Here is a 23,573-nt window from a genome sequence, read left to right on the forward strand (position 1 = left end):
CCATATTGAGATTTCTAACATCGGAAACAAAATGGCAGAACTCTCGTGAGAATTATATTTCCACTTTCCCCTATCCTCCCCCTTCCAGCACCTTCCTTCCCACTGGGCCTCAACTCAGCGCTGCAGTGTTCACCCACCTACTATTAGCCCCACAGGGGCTTTTGTGATGTGTAGTTCCAGTGCATGGTATGAGCAGTGGGCTCATCCTACTGTACTGTGGGAGGTAGGATGAGGGGGTGGAAGGGGGCTGCTTGTGCCAGCTATCACTTCCTGAGCCAGGAGACATCTGTGGTTAGTGGAGGTGCCCGGGGCAGGAGGTTTCAGGGTGTTATTAATATTAGTAGGAGCTGAAAGCCCATGCTGTTGCACAGGGGAGGCAGTTGGGTCAAGTAATCCATCATCTGTGTTATCTCCCTCATACAACCAATGGAATTGCTTCGTTGCCTGCAATTCAGCTGTTGACTAAGGGTGGTGATTTGTTGAGTTGCCTCTGATATCACAATGGTTTATACTACCACACAGGTGTAATTCGTGAAGTAAAAATGGCAGAGAACTTAGAAATTAGATGGTATCACACTGCAAATCCAAGCAATGATTGAATCTGGTGATATTCTGAACAAAAAGAGCTCTCTGCCGTGCTTGTAGCTGTTCCTATCCCTTCACAGTGGCTAAACAAACGTAGTTTTCAGAGTGACACACAGACAAGAGACAATCCTGGAATCTTATTATATAGAGTACAGCCATTTATTTGGTGCCCATCGCCATGATATCGGTACATCTAGATGGGGCAGAGCCAAGATTTCTACTTGCAAAATTGGCTCAGACACCAGAAAATGGATCTGGTATTCCAGCCAACTGAACATCCCCCAAGGTCGAGAGATTTGGTTACTTGGGACCCAGAAGTGATCGTGACTTGCTGAGAACAACATTCCTAATGCCAGGGCTCCACAAGCCCAGCCTGGCCCTTGATATATTCTTTCCACATTTGACGTAGTCATTGGCTAGAATTGGGAACTTCGCTGGCAGATGGGAGAGGCAGGGAAAGGCTGTGCAGCTTTGTCGTCTCGGTACTGGTGAGAACGGCTCTGCAAGCATTCAGACAAGCATTCAGAAGTTCAGATGTTTATTCATTCTTTGAATTGATCGCATTACTCATTTTCTTTCCTGTGAGGGAGGAAAGGAATGAAATATAGGTGGGACGGGGAGAATCATGTGACCCGGTAAAAGATTTTCCAAGGTTAAAAATGATTACATCTGACTAGTCTTAATTCTTCACCTTCCACTATAAACTCTTTGAAGGAGGGCAGCTGGTGTCAGCTAGACATTATGGACTCCACATCATGCTGTAACTAAGCAGCCATCCACTTGACTAGGATTATAATTGCAGCTCCTAGGCTGCAGACTGACGTCAGCTCTTTGGAGGAGGATGCTGATTGCTTAATGAATTTCACTGGACAGTGTTTAGCATCCACTCAGGAAAAAAAAAACTCAAAAATTGCTTTTAGGGAGCTGTCAGCATCCATTATCTTCTTTCTGATGATAATTTATATATATTAATTCTTGCCTTTCATTTTAGTGAAAAACACTGAGAGGAGGACTTCTTCCAGAACTGAAACTTCAGCTGTGATTATGTGGCAAACAGAAGGTGACATATATGTCTAATTACCAGGTCCATTTCCAGGAGAAAATTAATTTCCATTACATGCTCAGCATGAAATGGGTCCTCATGTTAATTCTTTATAGTGCCTCTATTTCTTTTGCCCAATTGTTAGTTCCCTCTTCAAAGGTTGGAAGTGTCTTTCCCCCACCATTTAGTCCTCTCTCCCTTTGGCAAAAATTTTTTCCTGGGGTTTTCAGTTAAGCTAAAATTTACACACACAGGTTTTTTGGTTGAAGTTCTTTGTGTTAAATGACAACAACATTTGATGAATGTTGACCTCAGCATGCTACTGAGATCACTTTGTGTTTCAGCACAAAGAATTCAAACATCCTTCCTTATTAGGGACACTCCGCATTGTAGATCCAAGTTTATTGCAGTTGCAACACAAATTATTTTTACTGTATATTACTGAACCACCGGAATCATGAAGAGTATGTTATGAACAAAGTTATAAATGCTGAGGTGATTAATCATGCGTCATTTAGTGCTCCCCACTTGTTCTTGTATTTTTCATTTTGAGCCAGAATGAGCACTGAAATCAACAGAATCATAGAATCATAGAATAACAGAGTTGGAAGGGACCTCTGGAGGCCATCTAGTCCAACCCCCTGCCCAGAGCAGGACCAATCCCAACTAAATCATCCCAGCCAGGGCTTTGTCAAGCCTGACCTTAAAAACTTCTAAGGAAGGGGATTCCACCACCTCCCTAGGTAACGCATTCCAGTGTTTCACCACCCTCCTAGTGAAAAAGTTTTTCCTAATATCCAACCTAAACCTCCCCCACTGCAACTTGAGACCATTACTCTTTGTCCTGTCATCTGCTATCATTGAGAATAGTCTAGATCCATCCTCTTTGGATCCACCTTTCAGGTAGTTAAAAGCAGCTATCAAATCCCGCCTCATTCTTCTCTTCCATAGACTAAACAATCCCAGTTCCCTCAGCCTCTCCTCATAACTCATGTGTTCCAGTCCCCTAATCATTTTTGTTGCCCTTCGCTGGACTCTCTCCAATTTTTCCACATCCTTCTTGTAGTGTGGGGCTCAAACCTGGACACAGTACTCCAGATGAGGCCTCACCAATGCCGAATAGAGGGGAACGATCACGTCCCTCGATCTGCTGGCAATGCCCCTACTGATACACCCCAAAATGCCATTGGCCTTCTTGGCAACAAGGGCACACTGTCGACTCATATCCAGCTTCTCGTCCACTGTAACCCCTAGATCCTTCTCTGCACAACTGCTGCCTAGCCATTCGGTCCCTAGTCTGTAGCAATGCATTGGATTCTTCCGTCCAAAGTGCAGGACTCTGCACTTGTCCTTGTTGAACCTCATCAGATTTCTTTTGGCCCAATCCTCCAATTTGTCTAGGTCCCTCTGTATCCTATCCCTACCCTCCAGCGTATCTACCACTCCTCCCAGTTTAGTGTCATCCGCAAACTTGCTGAGGGTGCAATCCACACCATCCTCCAGATCATTAATGAAGATATTGAACAAAACCAGCCCCAGGACCGACCCTTGGGGCACTCCACTAGATACCAGCTGCCAACTAGACATGGAGCCACTGATCACTACCCATTGAGCCCGACAATCTAGCCAACTTTCTACCCACCTTGTAGTGCATCCATCCAGCCCATACTTCTTTAACTTGCTGACAAGAATACTGTGGGAGACCGTGTCAAAAGCTTTGCTAAAGTCGAGGAATAACATGTCCACTGCTTTCCCTTCATCCACAGAACCAATTATCTCATCACAGAAGGCAATTAGATTAGTCAGGCATGACTTGCCCTTGGTGAATCCATGCTGACTGTTCCTGATCACTTTCCTCTCATCTAAGTGCTTCAGAATTGATTCCTTGAGGACATGCTCCATGATTTTTCCGGGGACTGAGGTGAGGCTGACCGGCCTGTAGTTCCCAGGATCCTCCTTCTTCCCTTTTTAAAAGATGGGCACTACATTAGCCTTTTTCCAATCTTCTGGGACTTCCCCCGATCGCCATGAGTTTTCAAAGATAATGGCCAATGACTCTGCAGTCACATCCGCCAATTCCTTTAGCACTCTCGGATGCAACGCATCCGGCCCCATGGACTTGTGTATATCCAGTTTTTCCAAATAGTCCCGAACCACTTCTTCCTTCACAGAGGGCTGGCCACCTCCTCCTCATGCTGTGCTGCCCAGTGCAGTAGTCTGGGAGCTGACCTTGTTCGTGAAGACAGAGGCAAAAAAAGCATTGAGTACATTAGCTTTTTCCACATCCTCTGTCACTAGGTTGCCTCCCTCATTCAGTAAGGGGCCCACACTTTCCTTGGCTTTCTTCTTGTTGCCAACATACCTGAAGAAACCCTTCTTGTTACTCTTAACATCCCTCGCTAGCTGCAACTCCAGGTGTGATTTAGCCTTCCTGATTCCATTCCTACATGCCCGAGCAATATTTATATACTCATCCCTGGTCATTTGTCCAATCTTCCACTTCTTGTAAGCTTCTTTTTTGTGTTTAAGATCAGCAAGGATTTCACTGTTAAGCCAAGCGGGTCGCCTGCCATATTTACTATTCTTTCTGCACATCGGGATGGTTTGTCCCTGTAACCTCAATAAGGATTCTTTAAAATACAGCCAGCTCTCCTGGACTCCTTTCCCCCTCATGTTATTCTCCCAGGGGATCTTGCCCATCAGTTCCCTGAGGGAGTCAAAGTCTGCTTTTCTGAAGTCCAGGGTCCGTATTCTGCTGCTTTCCTTTCTTCCTTGTGTCAGGATCCTGAACTCGACCATTTCATGGTCACTGCCTCCCAGGTTCCCATCCACTTTTGCTTCCCCTACTAATTCTTCCCAGTTTGTGAGCGGCAGGTCAAGAAGAACTCCACCCCTAGCTGGTTCCTCCAGCACTTGCACCAGGAAATTGTCCCCTAGAGTTTCCAAAAACTTCCTGGATTGTCTGTGCACCACTATATTGCTCTCCCAGCAGATATCAGGATGATTGAAGTTGCCCATGAGAACCAGGGCGTGCGATATAGTAGCTTCTGCGACTTGCCGGAAGAAAGCCTCATCCACCTCATCCCCTTGGTCCGGTGGTCTATAGCAGACTCCCACCACGACATCACCCTTGTTGCTCAGACTTCTAAACTTAATCCAGAGACTCTCAGGTTTTTCTGCAGTTTCATACTTGAGCTCTGAGCAGTCATACTGCTCCCTTCCATACAGTGCAACTCCCCCACTTTTTCTGGCCTCCCTGTCCTTCCTGAACAGTTTATACCCATCCATGACAGTACTCCAGTCATGCGAGTTATCCCACCAAGTCTCCGTTATTCCAATCACATCATAATTCCCTGACTTTGCCAGGACCTCCAGTTCTCCCTGCTTGTTTCCCAGGCTTTGTGCATTTGTATATAGGCACTTGAGATAACCCGCTGATCGCCCCTTGTTCTCAGTATGAGGCAGGAGCCCTCCCCTCTCGCATGCTCCTGCTCGTGATTCCTCCTGGTATCCCGCTTCCCCACTTACCTCAGGGCTTTGGTCTCCTTCCCCCAGTGAACCTAGTTTAAAGCCCTCCTCACTAGGTTAGCCAGCCTGTTCGCGAAGATGCTCTTCCCTCTCTTCGTTAAGTGGAGCCCGTCTCTGCCTAGCACTCCTCCTTCTTGGAACACCATCCCATGGTCGAAGAATCCAAAGCCTTCTCTCTGACACCACCTGCGTAGCCATTCATTGACTTCCACGATTCGACGATCCCTACCCCGGCCTTTTCCTTCCACGGGGAGGATGGACGAGACCACCACTTGCGCCTCATACTCCTTTATCCTCCTTCCCAGAGCCACGTAGTCTGCAGTGATCCGCTCAAGGTCATGCTTGGCAGTATCATTGGTGCCCACGTGGAAAAGCAGGAAGGGGTAGCGGTCCGAGGGCTTGATGAGTCTCGGCAGACTCTCCGTCACATCGCGAATCTTAGCCCCTGGCAAGCAGCAGACCTCTCTGTTTTCCCGGTCAGGGCGGCAGATATATGACTCAGTCCCCCTGAGGAGAGAGTCCCTGACCACCACCACCCGCCTCCTTCTCTTGGGAGTGGTGGTCATGGAACCCCCAACCTTAGGACAGTGCATCTCATGCCTTTTAACTGGTGGAGTCTCCTTCTGCTCCCTTCCCCCAGACGTATCATCTGGGCCACTCCCTGCAATGGTACCTGTGGAGAGAACAATTTGTGGAGTACGACACTACTCAAAGTAAGTAAGGATATCAGAATCTGGCCCTTTGAGAGTTGGTCCAATATAACTTCTCAAATTTAGCTCAGTAGTTTGAGTATTGGCCTGTTAAACCCAGGGTTGAGAGTTCAGTCCCTGAGGGGGCCATTTAGGGATCTGGGGCCAAAATTGGGGATTGGTCCTGCTTTGAGCAGGGGCTTGGACTAGATGTCCTCCTGAGTTCCCTTCCAACCCTGATATTCTATGATTGGGAAAAAAGAGGATCAAGGTCATCACAGTTAAAAGGATGCATCTTAGATGAGACGTATACATGAATGACACTTTTGAAAAAAAACAAAACTCTCCCTGGAGATCAAGGGAGAGTTTTGTTTTTTTTCAAAAGTGTCATTCATGTATACACCTCATCTAAGATGCATCCTTTTATCTGTGATGAGCTTGATCCTCTTTCTTCCCACACCCTTCCCTTGTCCACTCAGTTTCTTTGTCCTCCTCAATTATTTTTTTTTAATATTCTTATAGGTTAAGTATAGTGTAGGTTTAAACATTTTGTAAGCTATTGGTTAAGTGAATAACTCTGGTGCCTCTTGGGATCAATACAGAACTGTCATCCACATGATCTGCCAGTAGTGATATGGTGATGATGCACACAGTGGTGTTTTATTATAGATCACTGAATAATTAAGTTGAGATCTCCTCTTGAGCCAAGCTCCATTTGTTGAAGGGATCAGGGGGCTGTCAGGCAGCCAATTGCAGGGTGGCCCCTGGAGAGTTTAGAACAGCCTGAGAATTAGCTAGGACTAGTCCAAAAGGAACAAGACATCAGCTGGGGATTGCTTGAGTACACTGTGCTTATGCCATGTCCTCACTCCACCACTGAATGCCTTGACAGTGGGGCTGGGTACTGAAGCAACCAGGTAGGCTAGTGCTGCACCAGCTAAGAGCTCCTTCACACAGGGGGGAATTCTCAGCAGGCCAGACTCAGATTCTTTCTGGCATCTTTGTGATGGGAGAGTAGCACAAAGGGGCCAGAACTCTTGAGAGCATCTGATCCTTAGACAAAGGTTATATTCATCCCTCGTATAACTCCACTAAAACCAAGGGAGTTACATAAGGGGATGTATTTGCTCCATTAACTCTTCTGGAATGATTGGTTTGTAGCAATGATGTACCTATCCTGAGATCTTGCTATGAAAATGAATATAATTGCTTCACATACTGCATGCCTGAGTCAGATATATATTATACACACACACACACACACACACACACACACACACACACACACACACACACACACACACCCACACCCCCACCCCCATTCTGGTAACCAGGAGGGAGCCCACAAAATAAAGGTCTGAAATAACAAAGCTAATAAGTGTTACAGAAGCAAGCTTTGTTTTTCCTTTTGTAACGTGCAATGAAATGTATTTCCCAGGGATCTTCAAAGCATCACAACAATTCATCTTAATTAGCAAGATTCAGGTGGTAGGTTTTGAGCACTTGGAATTTAGTGTGAGGATTAATGCACATAAATGAATTATGAAATTAAGACAAACTATAACTGTCTTTAAGATAAAACGTTCTAGCAGCATGGAGTAAGTAAAAATGGCCTGAGTGGGTGGACTCATTTCCATCACCAAGGCACTAATATAATAACATAATATTGCAGGTCTGCAGAAGTGTTCCCAGAGTTTCTGTATTGGGAAGGAAGTGGGTCAGAAGTCCCTTCACGGCTACAGGAGTGCAGTGCCTGGCTTACTGATTTTAAGTCCCCGATTCCTTAAAATCTCATATCGAATCCCAGCGGGGGCAACTGAGCTCCAACGCAGTTAATTTTGTGGGGGCTTGTCAGAATGCCTTTGAAAACCAAATCCTTGTCTGTATAGGCAAGGTGCTAAGAAAACACAATGATGCTGTGGTACAAGAATTAGACAGATAGCTAACCTAGACCCAAAATCCTCTTGGTTGTTTGGTGAGATCCAGCATCCTCGGCCAAAACTTTCCCTTCCCTCCAATATTGCACAGTGCACCAAATGACAGCTGAGCTATGGCTCCGAAGCTGGTGCCCCCTTCACGGGAGCTGTATGTACAGTTCGGGCTCCAAGATGCTCTATAAAGAGAATTTATTGTTATGACCCATATGAAGCAATGAAAATATGCCTTGTGGTGCTATATCTCTAAGCCGCCACAAAGTGACAGTGTTTCAGAACATTCCTTTCTTGCAGGGCCAGATACATGATCGGTAAGACTATGGGGTGAAGTTTAGCAGTGATGCTTAGGCTACAAGGTATTTGGACAGATTTTAAAAAAGAAATTGCCAAGGCTTACCATACAAAATCAATTGTTCAGGTAAAGACCTTGCAGTAAATATATCTGCATGCACTATCTACTACCCCTCCCCATCTGAGGGCCTGATCCTGCATCCATTGTAGTCAATGACAAAGCTCCCATTGACTTCAATAGTGCAGGCTCAGGATCTGAGTTTGGTCCTCTCCCCATCAGCATGCGTCTAAGCCCGCTCGTTCCTCACCACTTGTCATGTGAGAGATCTCTCCTCTCAAGTGCCTTCTCTTTCTCGGTACTCTTTCTCCCCCCCCCCCCCCCCAAAAAAAAAAAACAAAACAAAACACACAGAGCTCAGAATGATCTCACTTTTAACAAAAATGTTAGGGACAAAAGGATGTTCTGCAGTGAGCAAAAAGTATTTTCACTGCACTGAAGCAAAATCACGTAGCGGCTCAATGGGATTGTACCAGTCATGTAAATCAGCTTCTCCAACTACGTTGACTAGGGAGCCATGAAATGGCATTTCAAGCCACTTAACAACGTGAAACCCAGGCACTGCCATGGAGGCTTCAAATTGCATGGCTCCTGCTCTCATGTAAAGAGAAATCAGGGACTCTGCAAGAGAGAGGGGGCTGTCAAAGCCCCACTTGGCACGTAACTACTGTCGGATGGAAATGAATTGCAAATAGAGGCTAGTATTCATATCGCTAAGCGCCCTAGCTCCCCAGTCTGGTATATGCCTTGTTGAGGCATAAGTGATTTTCATTTTTGTCATTAGATCCTCTATGGGTCATGAATGGCATTGCAAGTCATAATTTGCATTGGAAATACAGTAGTACCCGGTTTATAATGGACTGCTACACATCAGGAGCTAATGTGATGAGTGTAAAATAAGCCTGTCTGAACTCTGTATGCAATCTGCCCTGCAGTGGGAAAAATATAATTTCCATTTTCCATCATGAGTGGCTCATGACTGACATGGTAGGAAATGTCACCATTAAAACCATTTATTATTCTGCAGCGGCATTCATTTAGCCCATTTTTTACCATCATACTTTGGGAGGGGTGGGGAGAAGGCATGTACTCTGCTGCAGTTTCCCAGCACCTCAAGCTGAGTGGATCACTTTAGAGTCAAAGCTGTCAAAAGAAATCAATGTAATGTCTAGTCCCAACGAGGGGCAGAGCAGCAGCGATAATTTTTTATCCTTCAAGCACTGTTACAGATATCTGAACTGCAGCTGTGCAGGAAGGAAGCTGCATCTCATTTGCGAGGATGGAATTCTATTACACAGATAAAACGATAATCCCCATTACCAGAAGCTAATTAATTTCATTCTTGAGTTTTCTTTGAAGTACCAACTGAAAATAAAAGGACCAAGATTGATAGGGGGGGAAAAAAAAACCTATAACTTTAGGTTCTATCAGATCTGACTGTATGAATCCGCTCAGAAGAAAAAACAGCCTGTTCACAGAATGTATTACAGCAGGGTAATTTTTAAAATAACGAGCTGATGCTAAAAGAGAAGTTAATGTTAAATGGAGACTCTGGGTTATTCAGCAAGAGAAGAGGCGAGGAACTAATCTCTCACACGTCTTTTTAAGTCCTGGTGGCATGTTTCTGAAATAGCCAGCATGAGGACACAAATGTGCTGTTCACTGGGCTATGGCAGATGGTGGGTGTGATCTTCTCCAGGAGTCTTGATTTGAGTGTGAGTGCACATGTGTATGTACATGCATGTTTGTGTCTTTATTTGTGCATGTATGTTTGCATTCATGATACCTATCTATCTATCTATATGGGAGGCTGGTGGGTGTGTGGTGTCCATGAGCACAAATGTCTGCATGTGCGGGTAAGTATGTGTGTGGTGTGGGTGTTCAGGGAGCGGTGTATACACATGTGTGTGTGTGCGCATTTGACAGTTCAGTAAGAGGAATCACTATTCTGAGCACTTTGTCTTCTTCTTTTCAAGAACTAATTAATAAGGGCAGAAAACCTTTTTTGCAGATGACTGAAAGTCCCCCACTAGCAGTTTGCTGAAGAACTCTTTGCACGCTGCCTGGAGGGGGAAAAAACCACACATCTGGCACAATCTACACAGCTGACCTGTTCCTCAAGGTCTTTTCACTTCTCTTTCTTTGCTTAGAATTCAGACTGGAAAGTGCATTCTATAAAGGGTCAGATCAAAAATAATCTCTGCTATCTCAGTCCAGCACACCTACTCCTCTAGGTAAGCACGGTCGCCTGGCAGGCTGGAAACAGAGAGGTCCAATGCTCTCTCCTTTATGCACACACATAGCAGCATAAATGTTAATGTGAGAGGGGAAGGTGCAGGAAACCATCCGGGAGAACATACCCCAAAAGTCTTCCTCACTTGCTGTCTATGCACAGTACACAGCTGGCATAACTCAACTCTTTATTAAGTGTTCAGCGCTGGCTGTTTGCTTGAGGAGGAGACCAGCAGGCTGCAATTCTGTATGTTTGTATAGAAATGTCAGCCTGCAAACTTGTATTAACCTAGTTTCACCAGAGATGTTTAGAATAACACAGGGTTAGGACTCCCTGACCTCTCCCTGCATTTGTATGCAGAGGTTGAAGAGGATTTATCTTCAGCGTATTCGAAGGTGCGGTTTAATGCTTGTAGGGAGGGTTGGTTTGTGGTTTGAGGCCGTAGCGCCCCTGCTGTATTTCATGTTTGCAGTTTATGATACACTGAATCCTTTGGTGCCTCATTCTAAGCCCTGATATAGAAATGTCACTAAATCCATTGCAGGTGGATTGTTCCCTGCACTTGCCAATTCTTTCTATGAGAGAAAAATCCCAGGTACATTGGAGAATTCTTCTCTTACAGTTCAGTCATTCATGACTTTGCTTTTCCCCTCATGCCAAGTCACAGCAATGTCATGGATATGCAGCGACTGTGCATGGCTGACATGCCGGCAACAGGTATTACTGAAGAAAAGGCACGTTGTCCGATTAATGCACAACATTAAACACACCGATGATCAAGCAGGAGATGAAAGAGCGACACCTTGCTTAAAGATTTAACATTCATCCTTTTGCTGTATATTCATAAAAGCTCCCCTGCCTCTCTCTGTCCAGAATTATTAATAGAGATGAGCTGTAGCTGCAGAATTTGCATCTGGGTTTCAAAACACCGCAAAGATTACAGGCTTGGTTCAGGCCATTATAAAGACAGAGACAAAATTAAATGAAGGTCTGGGCTTGTATTCTGCATATCTGCAAAGTTAGGGATTGCCCAGATCTGGGGGTTTGGCTCAGGCCTATATTTAATTGCAAGGAGTTGTTGCAAGCAGCTTAAACATGTGATACAGACTGCAGGTAATTGATGTAATGCTAGGATAATGATGCAATTCCCATCATCAAAGCTTATTTTTCAGTGAGATTGAGTTTGAGTTGCAATTTCTGCTTTGTTCTTTGGTATTAAATAATAACTGGCTTTGTTCATATTCCAACCAGTATGAGAATTGCCTGATGTTTCCTTCATTATTCTCCACCCACTGGGCTGGAACATGAAAAGACGCCCTCTAAAATCTCAGCCTCAAGACACAGAGTGTGTAGAGAAATTGGATGGCATACTGGCTAAAGCACTGACTTAGTGATCTAATCAAGCATACAGCTCTGACACAGACTTCCTGTGTGATGTTAGACAAGTCATGCTCTCTGCCTTAGTTTTCCCATCTGTAAAATGGGGGTGATAATATTTCTCAGTCTCTTACTAGTGTGGTGAGGATAAACTTTGGATTTTCAAAGCACCTAAACACTCAAATCCCATTGAACTGCATTGGGATTTGGGCTCCTAACTTCCTTAGGCTTCTTTGAAAATCTCACCCTTAAATGTTCCCAGGCCCCTAGATACTTCGGTGACGAAGTCATACAACTAGATAGATCAAAAGCATATTCCAGGCCATCATGTGAGGACACATTGTCTGCTCCCCTTTCACCCCCACAGATAGGAAGAGAGAGTAAGCAGAGGGAAAACTGATGGAGGGAGGAGAAATGGAGAGGATTTCTGTGGCTGAGGCGACAACCAGAGAATTTGAAGGGATAAGGGCTCCTCAAAAAAATAATCTCATTGGAGAATCCTGAAATTCTGGACCAGGCTTTCCTTATTACAATCTAAACCTTATCATAAATCCTTGTTTTTAATCTTCTCTACAAAAGGTCATCTGCTCACATTTCTCCCTGAAGCAGGCTTGTTCCGAATCCAGCAGTGAATTGCTACAATTATGGTTTAATTCAAAATTAAAACAACCACCACCAAAAAAGCACTCTGAAATCTTTCTGGGAAACAGCGCGTATAAATATTCTAAGCCATCTCCTTTTTGCTTCTCGTTTATTGCCCTGCCTGGGAGTTCCTCCTCCTGCAGCTGTGTGTCATTGGGATAATTAGACAGCACAGTTGCTTTGCTATGCAGTGGCCAGACCAGTGGGGATTTCAGGAGATAACTAATTCTATTTGATTTTGTATCCAGGAATGATAATTTACATTCCCTTCTACCTTAGAGAGAAAAATAGAGTCTGGGCTAGAATTAGGCTTTTCTTCTGTCTCCTTTAGTCCTCCATTCATCTTACCACTGGGCGGTGGCAGCAGCACCAGCAGAAACAGAGGAGTCATGACAACTGATTGCTCCTGAAGGAATTTGGGTTTGTCAGAGGAAAGAAGATATCCCCATAAAACACAAGTGCTTGAAAAAGCAATTTGACCACAATACTGAATGAGATAGAATATAACTGCAAATGGTTTCCATGGGGTGGAAGATATTTATCTGCATGCATGACTATTGTGGGGCAGATCCTCTCCTGGTGTAAATCGACATTGCTCCATTGAGTTAGGTTGATTTATGTCAGCTGAGGATCTTGCCCACGTATTGGGCCTACAAATAAATAAATGTCCACACAAATAGCTAATTAAGGACACAGCTAGCTTTTTGCATAAAGGTGGGATTTTCAAGAACACCTAAATAACTTAGGAGCACAAGTCCCACTGATTTTCAATGGGGGTTGTGTTTCTAAGGCACTTAGACAATTATGAATACCCCATTCTAAGTCAATTTGCATATATATCACAATAACAGAGCATTCAATCAGCAGGACACTTTTATTGCAGTATTTAATGAATGAACTTGAGCGTCCAACTTTAAAATTTGGCCCACACAGTGAAGCATTCAACCCAAACCTTGTATTGTGCCCTCAGGAAATAATGGGGAGCGTGGACAAGTTGATTTGATTAATATAAGAACTCTTTTAAACCTTCGTGATTGGATATCTAATTAGTATACCACAGCATGATGGGTTTTATTCATTTCTACCCTGGCTTTCATATTATAAAAATACTTTGCACGTACATGGTACCTCTTCATCCAAGAATCCATTGCTTTACAAACTTTAATCAATTGAATCTCTCTCTCAAAACCCATGGGACATTAACTAAGGGCTTGTCTGTGCTACCCCGCAGTTCAGACTTCGGGGGGTTTGAACAGAAGTGTGCACCAAAGTTCTGCACTGTAACTCCCCCATGTGAATACTGCGGGCATGGACTAAAGGTTCCGAATACGCATTGAAGTAGCCCTCTTCAAACAGGATTACATGAATGTGAACTAGGAACCTTTTCGTTTACACCCACAGCATCCACACAGGGGAGCTGCAATGCAGCACTTCGGTGCACACTATTTACACCCCCATAGTCCAAACTGCAGGGCAGCAGAGTCATAGCTTGAGCGATATTGCCAACTCACAGAAGAGTAAACTGAGGCCCTGAGATATTAAGTGGCTTGCCCAATACTCACCCAGCACATGAATACCAAATGCCAGAACTCCTCACTTCTAACCATCAGCCAACAGTACCTCTCTGTCCAAACTAGAGCAATAGTAGTGACCTTATTTATCCCTTTGAGCTCCAACTTAAGGTGATGAAGCTTCTCTTCTACCCTAATGTTAGTCATTCTTTGATACGCTATCATTAATCTGTTTAGCATCAGGGAAGAAGGCATTAGTTCAGGGATCCAAACTTGGCAAATCTTTCTATTTCCCAATAAAGTCCATAGACACTAAATATATTTCCATAACAGTCTCAACCAGAAAAAATATTGCAGCACTGACATTATTTTCAAATGCTCTCAGATGTAAAATGAATTCTCTGGTTCATACTTTTACGGTAGGGTTGTAAAGACCTAGTGGAGCACAAATGTTTTATTTTTGCAAATGAAATATGCAGTCACATGACTGGATTAGTTGTATAAAATACCTAAGCCTAACAGGCAAAAATATCTCAAGTCCTGCCCTTTGCCAACCACCCACGGTCTCTCTGAGACCCTGTTCACTTTCCCCTCTCCCTTCAATTTCTTTCCATCATAAAGATATGTATACACACACAGTATAATTCCAGATATCCAAATTCCCTTCATCCAAAAATCATAGTTATCTGAATCTACAGTGGGTCTCCTATGTAGCCCGTTGCTAGTCAATAGCTGCTTCCATTTATCCAAACACCTGGTTATCCAACGGTTCCGAATGTGCCCTGGGCCATTCAGGGAAACGGACGTGTACTGCATATTCAGGGGCTGAAAAGGATGGGCACTGGTAGTTCTAACGGTATCTTTTGTAGCTCTCGTTTATCCTGCTATCCAGACAGTAAAGGCAAAGCAGTAACATTTTATAGAGGAGAGAACATTTTTATTCAGTTCTCCTAAATCTTTTTTAGCAGTTCTATACAAAACCAGTTACATTGTAACTGGAATTTAGTAAGTGAGCCAGCCAGGGGACGTATCCTGACAAACTGCTTATTCCTCCGAAACCATTGCATAGCTATCCTATTTATTCAAAAAGCCTATTCATAGGCCTATATTTACACTTTGTTGTTGTTCTCTCAACAGCCTTCAAATATTTTCTACTGATTTTTTTTCCTTGTATTTATTTTTGGTTGGTTGGTTAGTTTTTCCTTTTTAAATTACCAGTGCATTTTATTGTTCACAGCTACAAGCGTGATAAAAGTGAGTATAAATACTGTACAAAATTCCACACTCAGGAATAATGAGTGTAAGTATTGCGCAAGCTTCCCAGGCGTTCTTCCGCCAATGGCTTATGGCACCTATGATATTTCATTCTTGTTCCCCCGCACAACTTTTCCTGACCTTCCATTCTCCATCTATTCCATCCCTGCAATATCAGTGCTTCTCAATCCTAATCTGAACCCACCATCTGTTTATAACAATTCTGGGGCTCTTAGAAGCAGAGTGAATGAATCCTGCTGTGTCTAGCAATAGTTGTGTGATGTGAAAAAGAGAGGGACCAAGGTAAGGCTAATGAACAAACCCATCTTTCCTCGGGACAAAAGCTAGGATCGGAGCCCAGCTCCTGAGAAGTGAAAGGCTTCTGCATTAACCTACTGCACCTCCAAGAGTTTGCATTAAATAACTAAAGACACCTTTATCAGAAAATGTAAGCTGCATGGAATGCTTATTAAACACAAAATAAATAGAGTTCTACACAATTAAACCCACACAAGAAACTAGCTTTATCCGCAACCTCTTATAAGAGGCTTACGTTTGTTCTTTCTTTCCTTGTTACTTTGTTCAGCTAAAAGCCAGCAAGTACATTTTATTTTCTGTGTATGGAAAACAGAAAAAATTACATCAGGGTAACACTCTTACATTGGTATAACAGTTTGGCTCATTGCATTCAGCTCCCCTCCACCTTCATCAAAAGCGACTGGAGTACAAAAAAAAAAAAAAAAGGTCTAGTTATGAGGGCAGTGGAATGGGACTCGAGATACCTGGGTTCTGTTCCTAACTTGACCACAGATTGCCTGTGTGAATGTGAGCATCGTAGTAGTACTTGATCTCAACTGTATCAGTTCCCATCTGTAATATGGAGAGAATACTTCACTAGGGTACCGTGAGGCTAAAATCCAGGTACTCAGATACTGTATTAACAAAGGCCCCATATAAGTACCAGACAGAAAACAACCTTCAAGTCTCCAGTTTCTGTTAATAGCCTGGAGTGGTTGCTTAAAACAGATTTTGCTGGAATTACAAAGTCATGGGCAAATACATTTCACACACTGTTTAGGCTTCCTCAGCTCTGTCTGCTGCACAGGGAGATTTATGCCTCCAAACATTTGGCTTCTTAAAAAAAAAAAAAACTGAGAAAAACAAACCTGCCTCCTGGCCAGTCCATTTCCTGTTTCTCTGCCAGCTGGTTAAGTGATCAGATAATTTATTTCTTGTTGCTATAAATTTGGAACATAGGATTGATGCCTTGAAGATTTTAATGGCACTGTTGACCTTAATAATAAAACTATCCATTCTGGTTAGAATTGGTAATGCCATCCAATACACCTTGAGTCACAGAGAAAGAATGAGCCTAATAACAGAGTCAAGTGAGACACGCCATAGGATAAGCAGCAGCAAGTAAAGAGAGCCCCATTTTCTATTCTAATCTCCCTTTTTACACCCTGGCCATCTGCAGAGTATTTGAACTGCCTACATGCAAGCAGGCAACTCTTGGGTATGGAGAGACTTGTGGGACTATTTCTGCACTGCTCTTTCCTATAGCTTACTAGAGGTGCCCCTACACTGTCTGACACTGATCGTTGCAATAGTCACTGCATCTCAGGCCTCTGTGTTATTTGGATATAAATTTGCATACTTCTGCAACCGAGCGCATAAATTAAATATATTAATGCACACAGTACTAACCAGCGTGGAAGTGGTCACAGCTTCTTCCACTGCATTTTGGAATGGGTTTCAACACCTCTTCATCTGATGTGCCTGTTAGTTATAAGAGACGTTTAAGGACACAGAGCAAGTGATAATTATCATCAACATGCATCACAGGCTTTTTGTCAAATGATCAGAGAGGCGCCTTCCAGAATAATTAGCCTCCTGAAATGGCTGAGTCCCTTCTGCTGTGTTTTGACAGGAGTGAGGGAGCGGTCTCAGATTATGCTGGATTCTTTATTTAAAGCAACCCCTAGAAGATAACAGTTCCTCATCCATATGCTCCCCTGTCCTCCTCATTCTTTTCCCAACCTGCCACTGGTGTTTTCAAGTAGATATTGCATCATATTCCTGCACTGTTGAGATAACATTGGCTACAGAACACTACAACCTGTGAATCATGTTAAGCTTCATCAGCCAGCAACTTGCAAACCTCAGTAGTCTACGTACAGCCATCAACCTTTAGTGCAGGGTGAATATGAAACTTTTGGGGGGAAAAACCCTACTCAATATTTCCTCACCATACAGTAAGGGTGACAAACTTGTGACTTCATTGCTGCTGTTAGCATAGCAACCTTCCTCAGTGAACAGGAATAAGGTCAGTGACAGAGCAAACTTCCCCCAAACTACCCAGCCAGTCATGTGAGCAGAAAGTTTAATTCAATCCTCTGTTGAGATAAGTGTCTGCAGTGATGTGGGCAGATGTGCAATAGGAAATGGCCTGAGACCATAGCTGGTATTATGGCCAAACAGCCATCAGATGGTGAGGGCTTTGGCCATGTACCATGCAATGATCCTGCCTGATGGGTAAGCTCAGAAGAAATGTATAGTAGTCGTCTCTGGGCACGGGCAGGGAGGGGCTGTGCCATTACAGACTCCTGAATCTCTTTGTGGGGAGCTCCAGAAGACTATCAAAGACATGGCCAGTAAAGAGGAAGCAGGGGTGTAAAGGGAGCTGAAGGTTTGAACTCATGTCTCTGCTTTCCTTTCTTTTAAGGTAGGAAGGAGAGTCTCATGGTTAAGACAGAGTTCTGTTCTGAGTTCCATTCCTAGCTTTGCCATAGATTTCCTAAATCAAGACCTTGGGCAAATCATTTAGAACGAGAGCCACAAAAGTAGGTTGGTGTTACCATGCTTAACTCCTAGGCATTCTGCTTCCCAGTGGAATTCATAGCCCTCAGTTAGGCATCCAGGCTCCCCATGCATTGTTTTGGGAGAGTCAGGAAACTAAGAAAGGGATTCACAGAAGCCAGCAAGCTGAGTGGGGAGCTGCCTAATCTAGCCAGTAGGAAATGCCAAGGAAAGAGGGAGTGGGGCCTAGGGTAGTTAGGTGCCTCTCTCTGCTCAGTATTCACAGATGTGAGCCCTAGAGTTGAGAAGCTGAGCCAAGTCAGCCCTTTCTCATGGGAGAGAGACCCACCTACCCCATTATAGCCAATAGCCCAGGGGTTAGGACAATCCCCTTTCATGCAGGTGAGCCAGGTTCAAGTCCCTGCTCCAGTGAATGTTTAGCTATACAAAATGGATATAGCTTCAACCACAGAGTTTGAGAGAGACCCACCACATAATAGCCTGGTGGCTGGGGCATTTTCCTTGGAGGTGGGAGACCTGGCTTCAAGTCTGTGCTCCAAACCAGAAAGAGTGAAAATTCAAACTTAGGTCTCCCACATCTCAGGTGAGTGCTCCACCCAGAAGGCTATTGGATATAATGAAACGCAGCCAGCTGCACAACATCTTGTCCATGGCTGACTTTTGTGCTGGTTAGGATGCTCTGAGCATGCCTACAAGGACAGGGCCCAACAGGCAAGATAGGCAGGGGATCACCTAGTTTGAGAATCCCACTGGGGCTTGAATATGAGTGAGGGTACCAGGCAGCTCAGAGGTGTCAGGACCTAAATGGTTTTATGCATGACCACCAGCACAAACTAAGGCACCTACAGGCTTAGACAGCAGCTGAGTGGGAAGTTTGTGAATGACAGTCTGGCCTAGATGTTGGACTTAGGTGCCTAAAATAGCATTTAGGTGTTTAAGTCCCTTTGTGAATCTAGCCTTTAACCCCTATGGGTCCTCTGGATCTTAAGGCATGCGCCTTTACTGCCAGAGCTCAAAGACACAGGTTTCTTAGCCAAGGCTGTAGCAGGCTCATCAATCTCTAACTGGCGTAGCCACCACTACAAGGGGAAAGAATGCCTCTCCTATCAGCGTTAGCTTACATTACAAAGTGGCTTCTGATCCTCAGATGGAAGGTTCTATAGAAGCCTCAAGTGTTAACAAGGGCTCTTGTGGGTCTATATTGTTTGCCAAGTTCCAAAGAATAGTGATTTAGAATTTAAAGCCTCTTTTCCCAATTCCAGTCCCTTCCATTCGATTCTATATAGGTTCTTATATCACCCTCATCACCATGGCATCTGAGCACCTTCCAGTAATGCATTAAGCAACGTGACTACACATTTGTCATGTGTTTATTCTCTCATCCTCTCCCCAGAGGGAAAAGTGTGTGCAGTTGAGTGTCATGGTTTGGCAGGGTGTGTGCTGGGTGGGGGGGGCTTGTTTTTAATTATATATATGCCTAATATAAACACACGGAAACAGGTTTATATATTGAGGCGGCAACATCAAGGAAATGTGCCTGGCACTTGGAGTTGAAAGTTGAAGATGGCTCTTATTTCTTGGGGGAGGGATGCCCATTCCACAGTCTGACCACCCCAGGAGAAGTTCTGTGCCCCTTAATGTCCATCTACACTACAATAAAACACCCATGGATGGCCCGTGTAAGCTAACATGGACTCAAGCTGCCAGGCTATCAAATTGCAGTGTAGACATTCGGGCCCTCGTGTCTTGGGCTGCGAGGAACAAGAGCCCAAGTTACCGGACACAGGCCAGCCACAGGTGTTTTATTGCAGTGTAGATATACCCTTACTGTGTGCCTGTTAGTGCAGCTAGTATCATGATGATGCTAGGTACTACACGAATCTAAATAGGTATCTTTATGAAGTCCTTTTGAAGTGAAGATTGAATATATTCCCGAACTGTGATTTTCTCTTTCCCTTTCCTTATGAATCTGTATTTACTCTGTCCCAATGATATGGGACTTTGCTGGCAGGTCAGTTAATAATGAGATGATGAACTACAGCCTGTGCCCAGCATGCTTAGCACTAACAATGAGTAAACAATGCACCTTCTTTCCTTAACATTTAGAGAGTAGTTCCAATGGCCCTCAGCCTGTCTTGGGGAATGGTAAGATGATGTCCAATATATCTAACCCCGATGTGGAGCAATATTTCTTGGGGATGGTGGGTGCATGCTGGAAGGCTCTGTAATAGTGTGGTGGAATTACTGTATTAAGTTGTAAATGATTTTTGAAATGGTGGACAGGGGGATGAGAAAGTCAAAGAACAGAGGAAATAGGAACTGCTGTTGTATGAGCTACTGGCCATAACATTCCACTTGGAGAAAACAAGCCCCGGACATCTGTCAGGAAAAGAATAGCAAAACCCCAAAACACCAAGTTTATTTTAAGTAGAGATTATCTTGAACCCAAAATCTGGATCCAAACACCTTCAAACTTGAGTGTGTTCCAAACCGGATCTAAATGTGTGCAGGTTGGGCCCTTTTCCAGTTGGAACTACTCGTCTAACTGCTGGACTTGACTACTGAGAAGCGTGCCTGCTGTCTTCAGGTAGGAGTTGCTGAACACTGCAGATACTACATGTCCAGCTGGAACATACCTGTTTTGATATCATGTATTCCTGGTACATCCAGGGAGAATTTCCTTGCTCTGTCTTTGCCAGAATAAAATGCCCTGCTGTACTGCTGAATTTTCCAAGGAGGTTCAGAAAGAATGCTTTTCTCCTTCTGGATTTTCTAAACACACCTAAGTAGAACACACTCGGCCAAATTTGCCACAGGCGTAAGGAGAATGCAATTTCAATGATGTCAGTGGAGTTGCGCTCACGCCAGCAATGAAAATGACTCCTCCGTTGTGCTGGTGAAACTTTAGGGAACAGCCTACTATTCTCATGGATTTCAGGGGAAGGCAGCAGTATGGCAAATGCAATAAAACACCTTGGGCAAAACTCAGGCCTCATGTCAGCAGGTACAATTCCACTGGCCCATTTGGATTTGCCCTGAAACTTGCATCCCTTGCCTCAATTACACAGAACACATCAGAACAAAAGGTCAGCTCAGAAGAGCTTTCACAGGAGGAAAAGCCAATATTTTGCTGCGGGTTGGTTTCCCTGTGACATCTGCAACATTTCTACCTGGGAGAAATGTTTCCAAGTATCTGTTTTGCCTACTATTCACATATGATAAACTGATATTTCCTTGAGAATATCATAAATTTGGCCCAGAGCAAAACTGTGTCATCTCTGCCAATTAATCATTTTTTTTCTCTGCCCAGTCCTCCCCGCCTCCCCCCGCCCTACCTCCAGAAATAGTGACAATCTGCTCAATGGTGAGAATTCCTGATTTTGCCCAATGACAAGAAATGTTTTTCAGATGTGATGCTTGGCAGGGAAGGTACAGACAGCTGGTATTTCTGAAATCAGAGTGATTTGAGACTGTATGGAAAGGACTATCAAAATAGAAGTCATATACATATCTACATATATATATATACACACACACACACCCTTGCCTATGTTAAAAATGAAATATTTTGAAATAATTCATTCTAGATCATTTATTACATTGATTTACGTTTGCACTTCAGTTCGTTTGGATTAGTCCATATCCTTCTGTTCTCTAGGCAGTTGCATTTTCTTGGTTCCCAAATACTGGTATGGTGTTCCCTCTGCCCTCAGACCCTATTTCCTCAACCTTCCACCTCTGAACACAACTCCCCTCTTACATGGGTGTAAATCTAGGCTGTGATGTAAACAAGAGGAGAATCAGACATTTTATCCCATATGGCCCTGTGAATTGTTTTCCCTGCTACACACTTCTCTCTTCAGAAGGTATGGAAGTTATTTTTTTTTGCACACTCACTGAACGTCACATTCGTGTAAGAGACAAGGCGGGGAGGTATTGTCTTACATCGGACCTACTTCTGTTGGTGAGAGAGACAAGGGGCAGATACAGCGCTGCAGCTGTACTGATGCAGCTGTGCCACGGCAGCACATCTGGTGAAGACCCAGTGCCAACAGGAAAGAGCTCTCCTGTCAGCATAATAAAACCACCTGCGGGAATGGCGGAAGCTATGCTGGTGAGAGAAGCTATGTTGGTTGAGTGATATAAGTTACGCAGACATAAGCTGGAACATAGCCATAGCCAAGCTTTCACACCACACAGATCTCTTCTTCTGGTCTGGGAAGAAGAGCTCTGTGTGGCTTGAAAGCTTGTCTCCGTCAGCAGCAGAAGTTAGTCCAAGAAAAGATACTACCTCACCCACCTTTTCTCTCTAATATCCTGGGACCACACAACTACAGTTACACTGTGTGTATGTTACTCCCTTATTACTTACCTTTGTTTTCTGTCCAACTTACGCATGGAGCCGGATTGTTACCTCACTTACTTTGGTTTTACACCAGTGTAATTACACTGACCTTAGTAAAATTACTTCTGATTTACACTGGTTTGTGTTCAGAATCAGGCCCATGGAGTGTAACACACTACTGTTTACATTATCACTGATCTTGGCCATTTGAGTTTAATAAACCCCATACTCTCCATCTGAGGCCTGGAAACTGCTTGACATTGGCCCTTTAAAAATATTTAATATGATTTCCTCTCAACTTCTTTCTGGAAAAATATATATTAACCTGGGCTGGATAACATTCTACACCAGCTGTAATCCTCAGCCCATTCCCAACCACACACCCTCTACAAAAAATATGTAATTATTTTATTGTCTTACTTTGGTCTCCGATCAGGACGACTGGAAACCTATTACACAGCTTTTACAGCAAAGGCAATAAACATATGCATGGCATGTAAAATGACTTCTGACAGGTGCAAACCTTGGCTCAGTTTTAATTGTAAACTTGTTGGTTACCACAGATGCTCAGATGACAGATTCCATTGGCAAGTTAGCAGTGTTGCCAATGAAACCTGCATTCTGATTTCAGACCCCACAGGAATTAACACTGGGGATGCAGATGCATTTGAGCCATACCCATTCATCCCCCAAAATGCCCAGTTAGAGACCAACAAGTCTTTGGCAACAGTTGTTACCTGCTTTTTGCACTGCTGTACAGGTGCCAATCTTGTGTCACTCTGAAAGAATAAAAATACCAATCTGTGGGCCTGAGCCTGACCACCTTACTCACAGCAAGCCGTACTTACACTACTGAATAAAGGGGACTTTTATGTGAGTAAATGCTACTCAGCATGAGTAGTAGTGGCAGAACCTACAGCTATCACCTACATTATATGAATGAAAGCGGTTTTTCTTAAGCTTTACATTTCCCCACACAGGGAAAAATAAATAACCCAAACACTATATATGTAGGAGGCACTAAATCAAAGATTTATGGATGGAATATTTTAAACAGTCCAGGGCTTGTGAATTTGTGTGTGAGCACCATGATGGGATGAATAAACATACAAGAAAAAGTTTTTTTGTTCTCAGAAAGCCCTTTACAAAATTCTTCCCTTCATAATCTCTTAAGATTTTTAATTTTTCCACCCCCAAAACACAAACAGTATCAAAGGCCAAAGGGTCTAATCCTGCAAACACAACCAAGCATATGCTTACTACA

At 43.8% G+C, this 23,573-nt stretch overlaps 1 long non-coding RNA gene across 1 annotated transcript in view; it reads right to left on the minus strand.

The window, feature by feature from the left end:
- Positions 1–489: 489 nt before the first annotated feature.
- LOC122461507 overlaps positions 490–23,573 on the minus strand; it is an 82,139-nt gene continuing 59,055 nt past the window's right edge. The window contains exons 2-3 of the long non-coding RNA XR_006283443.1: positions 16,852–16,923; positions 490–1,164 (exon numbers count right to left, since the gene is read on the minus strand). This is a non-coding gene — a long non-coding RNA (uncharacterized LOC122461507). The remainder of the gene's footprint in view (positions 1,165–16,851; positions 16,924–23,573) is intronic.

This window comes from Chelonia mydas, chromosome 8, assembly GCF_015237465.2.
Source record: "Chelonia mydas isolate rCheMyd1 chromosome 8, rCheMyd1.pri.v2, whole genome shotgun sequence".
NCBI lineage: Eukaryota > Metazoa > Chordata > Testudines > Cheloniidae > Chelonia > Chelonia mydas.